At 35.9% G+C, this 7,166-nt stretch overlaps 1 long non-coding RNA gene across 1 annotated transcript in view; it reads left to right on the forward strand.

Moving 5' to 3' along the window:
• Window positions 1-5,719, forward strand: part of LOC140485508 (uncharacterized) — a 55,009-nt gene extending 49,290 nt beyond the window's left edge. The window contains exon 8 of the long non-coding RNA XR_011962374.1: window positions 5,649-5,719. This is a non-coding gene — a long non-coding RNA (uncharacterized lncRNA). The remainder of the gene's footprint in view (window positions 1-5,648) is intronic.
• The last annotated feature ends 1,447 nt before the right edge of the window (window positions 5,720-7,166 follow it).

Raw genomic sequence — 7,166 nt, forward strand, 5'->3', positions numbered from 1 at the left:
TCGATGCCCAGTGGTGCCAATGACATGGCCTTCTGGTCCTTACAGGGCAGTGGATGATCCCACCCATTGCCGTCCTTCTGTTCATACGTGTGCGCTTTGTCATCTAACCCATTCCAGTCAGTGTCACCATCCTCACTGCCTTCTGAGGAGAGCGGGTCACTAGGTACCTCCCCCAATGTAACTAACACCTGGCCCTTTGGCTTTAAGGCCTCACTTCTGAGGATCACCACCTTCACTTGTTCCTGTTTCCCATAATAATGTAAGATATTCTGTCATTCCTGGAATAAAACAGATCAAAATGTAAATTTGGTTTTACTTGAAATAAGAATAATTTGACATTCACTCGACATATCTATAGAGGTGAGAATTGTACTGTGATTATTTAAGTGAATTTAATGTGATCATACCGTGAAAATGACCCTCATAATCAACGACAATGAATGAACTGAATAATATGTGATTAGTTGTTCTAGATCTTGCATTGAAAATTCAATTTTATTTTAAAGTTTGTCACCTATTACACATGGGCATTGTTATTAGGGAATAAAGTAATGGAAGGATATCAGAGAAAATAAATGGACTTTAATTTTAGCTTCACTTCAATAATGAACGTAAACAATATTTGGAAATATGGTTGAACTACATAACAAAGTTTCCAATGTCATTATTGACGTGAAAACAATTTTAGTTTACAAGTTGTTTTGCACTAAGAATAATTCGAAATGAATTGTGATTATGGATTGACCATTTAAAATATATTTTGAAGAGAATAGACAGATATATTCTGTGGAGCAAATTAGGAAAGGAAATAAATATGTATACATTGATATTAATAGTTTGAAAATGTTTAGAAGTTGACTGGGATTATTTGATTGAAAGAGGCTGCAAGATTATAAAGAGTAATTCACCTTTTTCATTGCATTGTTGGTTTCACGAGAATCTGTTGTGTGCAATGGACTGTCACTAATAGCTTAATTAACCTGCGAGTCTCAGATTAGGTTTCCTTTGTCTGTAAGTCAGTCTGTAAGTGAGCGACACACCTGCTTTTCTGAGGGGAAACAGAGATTCTTTTCAAAGCAAATAAGTGGCAGTTCTCACTGAGAATGGTTTCTCCCACACACCATCAGCAAGGAAGGGTTTTTCTGAAGAATTTCATTGTCTATCTCTAAACTGATGGTACCTGTGTTTGTCAGTTTGTGGAGGATTCAGCACCTTTGTTCTGAGCTGTTTTTATACAAGCAGTTGGTTCATTATGTTTTTGCCAAGAATGTTGTTTACTTTCCCCTTTTACTGTGATTCTGCAGGTTCGAATATTCTGAGAGTCAGTAATATTCAATAACTGAACATTGAATGATTTTGACTCTAACAGAGCAGTGGCCTTGTTTTCAGCTAATTATTCACTTTCCATTTCCTGGTTGTGTTGAATGTTACACAAACAGGCTCTGAGCAATGTTTCCATTCACTTGTGTTGGAGTCACTGGCAGCCACGTGGTCACTCAGTTTCAGGCTGATGGATCAGTTTCTCTGTCCTATTAGATGGTGGTCACTTGCTCAGTTTCCGATGGCTCACCTGAGCGTCAGTCCATCAGCTGCTGAAACCCTGCATCCAGCATTTGTTCCCTCTCACCGTGACTAATCCAATACAGTCCCAGCTTGTCTCCCACATTCACCTCCACATCCTCATGATCACCTCAGATTCTACTGTCTGTGTCCTTGCAGCAAGTTGTGTAAGACACCGACTTCAGTTTTAACCTGATCTATATTATGTTCAGAAAGATCATTTCAAAATGTCGTTCACTGCTTCTTCAGGACCTTCGGCTCATACCCGAAACGTCGATTCTCCTGCTCCTTTGATGCTACCTGACCTGCTGCGCTTTTCTAGCAATACATTTTCAGTTGTAGTTAATTACAAGTTACTGACAAAATAATTTAAGAGGAGCTGCTATTGGTGGTGGAAATGCTGCTGGTTGGTATAAAAGAGGGGTGGGGTGAATGCTGTACTCGGTTTTGATGAGAAAGTTGAGCAATGTAAGATTCTTTTATCTTTGTTAATAAGAAGAGGCAGAGATTGCAGGTAGGACATCCACAACCATCCACCCTCACCACCAGTGATGCTCAGTTGCAGCATTGCCAATCAAGCGGGCTGCTTTATTCCGGATGGTATCAAGTTTCTTAAGTTATTGTTAGGGCTGCACTCATCCAGGCAAGTGGGGAGTATTCCATCACACTTCTGACTTGTGCCTGGTAGCGTTTGGACAAGATTTCAGGGGCCAGGAGTTTAATTACTCTTGAAGCCACTGTGTTTACGTGGTGAGACCAATTCAGTTCCTGATCAATGGGGATTATCCACCGGATAATGTTGATAGTGGGTGTTCAGTCATAGTAACACCATCGAATGTCAAGGGATGGTGGTTAGGTTATTTCTTATACGTGATAGCCTGCATTTGTGTGGCATATATGTTACTTGCCCCGTGTCAGCCCAAGCCTGGATATTGACCAGATCTTTTTTTAGTTGGACTTGGACTGCTTCAGTACCTGAGGAGTTAATTATTTATTAACATTAAATAGTCATGAGATAATGCAAATACCTTTTTCTATCAAATGTCACGGATTGTATCCTTTGGTCACTCTGATATTAATTTTCATTATGTTTTCATTTTCTTCCTAATTCAGACACAAATGTTTGAACATCGATCAGAATAAAATTACATAAATTAAAAACATATGCTTCTACAAGTAAACTAATTGAATGAAATACATTACTTCTGTTTTGTCTGCATTTTGATAAAAAAAAATAAATTCTTTTCAATAACTATTGAATGGCTCATTTATTGTCCTCAATCCATCAATCTAGTTATTATATTTCAGTCTTCAGTTTACCGACCTTAATGTATGTCTAATCAACACTAGAGCAAAGTGCTTTTAAAATATTGAGTGAATTTATTTGTTCAGAATACAACATTTATTAGGAATTCATTATCCTTATAATAATTGCGGAATAATTTGTTTGTCTTTCTAACGTGTATCGTCAGATTCATATATTATTTTAATCCATAATTTATTTTAATCCATTGCAACAATGCTATTGTTTTCAGGTCAACTATCCCACAATGGAACCAATCATTTTGCATTTAACACGTTTTGAAAAGTGACTTTTGATCATTTGAATAATCACAGTAATCTTAGACTTATGAATTCAGAGAACTGTAATTACATTTCACTGCAATAATTGCTGTTCATGCCTCCATATTGCACAGTTATGTAGCAAAATTAAATTTCTCCTTCTTCTAAGTGTACTGATAGATTTTCGAAAATCTCAGTGTTGCTAATATCTAATTATTGTTCAGTTCAGTAGGGGGTATAAATGCGTAATAATGACACAGTACATGCAGTAATGTGAAGATATTGCAATGTACAAACTCACAATGATTGTGAATATCAATTTTTATTTTAACCATGGAAACACAGTTGAATTGATTTAATTATATTTCACTTCAATCCTCACATTCATTGTATTTCTAATCACAATAAGAGCGAACTATTTCATATGACAAAATTATTTAAAATTCATGTCACTTTTTTATGGACACAGAATAGAATTACCACCCGTTTGTTGTTGCCTTTACCAATCACAGTGAATTTTGAATTGTAGAATGCTAGTCTGATACAGCACGGAAACAGGCCATTCAGCCTAACGTGGCATTCCGGCCAGGTTTCCTAAACTAAACTAGTCCCATTTCACTGTGTTTGTCCCAAACCCCTTTGAACGTTTTCTCTCCAATAAACTGTCCAAAAGTCTTTTAGTCGTTGTAAGTGTACCAGTCACTGCCCTTCCTGTCACAGCTCATCCCAATATGTGAAACACATTGTGTGGAAAAGTTGCCTTCAGACCCCTTTTAAATCTTTCCCCCTCACCTTAAATATTATTTACACCGTAGAATCTTTAAGACTGCAAAGTTATTAAAAGTTGAGAGGTATTTAGAAGCATCGTCATAACATTCATACTTTAATCAGTGATGTGACGCAAATAAATTCAAGATGTTGTGATCATTATAATGAACAACAGTTACAAGTTGAGACAATGTTGGTTGAAAAGCAATTCAGTCGACACTTAGATATTTTCTAATAAACTGTGAGGTGTTTTGACACATCTCTGTTGAATGTGGGAATTGAACCCATGCCCCGGGTCTACTAGTACAGACATTACCAGAGTCCTCCATAATATTCCCCTGCAGGAAGGGCAGGACTATAATCAGATATTTAGTGTGTTTATTCACAGGGAAAACTACTCAGATATTTATTATTATAATTGGACTAGGATTGTATTAGACAGTTCCAGCGTGTAATGGGCCAATAAAAGGAATTAGTAATTTCTAATATTGAAGGAACGAAGCAACAATGGTCTTAAGTAAACATAAATCTCATGCGAATCAAGTAAGTCAATATGTTTGAAGCAGTTATTCATCTACATAAATAAAAATTAACCTGCTTTGTAATGCACATGAATTGGAAATAAAGCATTAGTTATTCAATGTGGCTACTCAGCGAAAGACAACTTCCTTCATTTTCAAAAAATTGTTATGGCGAAGAATTCAAGATTTATCGTAAATGCATAGAACAAACATTTGTTAATTCTGGTTTATTTACACAAGAAACTCGTGAAATTTAAATAATGCTTAACATGAAAAATACTTAGCTCTTATTGTAATAATCAGAAATGTAGAAATGTTAGAACTGAAGTGCAATATAATCAATATGAGAATGTAAAAAAAACTGTGGATGCTGAAAATCACAAACAAATCAGTAATTGCTGGAAAATAACTCACCAGGTCTGGCAGCCTCTGTGGGGAGAAATCAGTGGAAATACTTTTAGGCCAGTGACCTTTCTTCAGACTGCACTTTTGCTCACAATCAATTCAATCCAGCTAAGCTTCCACACTTAAAATTATTTTTGCCAAGATTAAGAGATTGCAGAGTGCAATATTGTTTACGTCAGTTGATGTATTGAGCCATAGCTCCACATTGACAGCTGTAGATATTGGATTTCAGCAATGATTACTGGTTCGATATTGACAATAATTAGTTTTAAAATGGCTGATAACAAATCTAAGAAAAATGAGAAAACCCTTATTGCAATGTAATTGTGCAATATATTGGGGAAAAAATGAAATATTTTTGTGAAAAATAATTAGCCATCTCTTAATTGATAAGACTGATTAATGATCCTTCCATTAATACGAGAATTCAAATCAAAGAGAATGAGATAGTTAGAATGAGTGTTGGATGAGAAAACTTTGGTTGATTGCAGGTGTGTTGACCTGAAAAGAATGTCAATATTTCATTATGATACTGGCACTAAGAAATAATGGATTCAACTAAAATGTGAATCTCATGATGGTGTGAGAATTGAAATAACAATCAAATAATAATTAATGTTAGAAATCAAAACTTAAAATGATTCAATATTATCAAAGCAGTGTGTACTGGATATTTATTAAGATCAGAAAACTGAGAATTAAAACATTGGGTTAATTTAAAAACAAAAATCACACCATAGAAGATTATTCATCAGAATAGTTCTGTCATTGAAAAAACCTCATTTCTTCAAAAATTCTGTATTTCCCTCATTTTCTGTCTTTTTTCCACAGGGATCTGTACTGGAACCCTTCTGTTTGCGATACAATTATATAGAAGTGAAATGGATTAAAATCTAATTGGGGAATTAATAAGTTTGCAGATGATATAGCGTTCAGTGCAGTTGGGGACAATGTCGAGGGTTGCCAAATAATGCAGCAGGAAAAGAAATAAATTGCAGCTCTGGGCAGAGAAATTAAAGGTGAAGATTAATCCATAACAAGTGTGAGGTGTTTCACTTTGGAAGCTCAAATGTTAAGGAAAAGTAGATAGTTAATGGCAGCACCCTCACAGCTTTATTATTCAAAGGAATCTTGGTGTTCAAGGCCATGGCTCCCTGAAAGTGACCATGCAAGTAATTAGCTGTTTACGAAGGCAAATGGAATGCTTGCCTTTATTGGTTAGGAAACTGGTTACAAGAGTCAGGGAGTCATGTTGTAACTTTATAAGACTTTGGTTAAGGCATACTTGAAGTATTGTATTAACTTTTGTTCGCCACATTACAGGACGGGAATGGAGGCTTTGGAGAGGGTACAGAGGGCATTTACCAGGATGCTTCCTGGATTCGGAGAGGCGAGAAAAACTCAGATTGCTTTTTTGTGGAGTGGCGGAGACTGGGGAAAGACTTGATGAATATCTGTACAATCATGAGAATCGTCGATAGGGTTGACGGTCAGAAAGTTTTTCCCAGAGTTGAAGCGTCAAAAACTATATGACACACGTTTAAGGTTAGGGGAAAGTTCAAGGGGCACGTAAGGGGCAATTTGTTTTTACACAGAGAGTGGTAGATGTCTGGAATGAACTTCCAGGGTTGGTGGTGGAGGCAGATACATTAAGGCTCTTTAATGTTCATTTCGATAATTTAGAAGGATATGGACCAAGAGTAGGCAGAAGGGATGAGTTTCTTTTGCATTACGTTCAGCACAACGTTTGAGGCAAATGACCAATTCCTGTGCTGCACAGATCTTTGAGAGAAAACTAACGTCTAACTCATATGACATTTAATCTAATTAATATTTAGCCAGTGGTGTCAGAAATAGAAAGGAAATAAGTCGAGAACGAACTTGACTACAATCTAAAAATATAGTGAGTTAAATTAAAAGAGTTTTTTTGATATTTGTTCTGAATTATCAGATAAATAAATTTGATGGAGAGGTTTCGAAAATGTTTGCAGTTACTAATGTGCTGACCCAAAATTACCCTTGTTAAACTGAAGATTGGACCAGAAACCTGTTAGAAAACTTGAAAATATTCAGTAAGGTGAGATGCACATTTGATCCATTAATTCTTACTGCCTATACTACAATAACAAAATCTTTCAGGTCTACACCAAAAAGCATTGATTTCCAGCCAATGCTCATTATAAGTATCTGAATGCTACTCGTTTCAACAATCAAAGTAATCACAGCCTCATCGATTAAGAGATATCTCAGACATTTCACTAATAATTACTGTTTATTTCGACAAATTGCTCATTCAAACAGCAAGGTGAGATTTCTCATTAATATTCAGGTCACTGACAGCATATTAAT

This window comes from Chiloscyllium punctatum, chromosome 14 (genome assembly GCF_047496795.1).
Source record: "Chiloscyllium punctatum isolate Juve2018m chromosome 14, sChiPun1.3, whole genome shotgun sequence".
Lineage (NCBI taxonomy): Eukaryota > Metazoa > Chordata > Chondrichthyes > Orectolobiformes > Hemiscylliidae > Chiloscyllium > Chiloscyllium punctatum.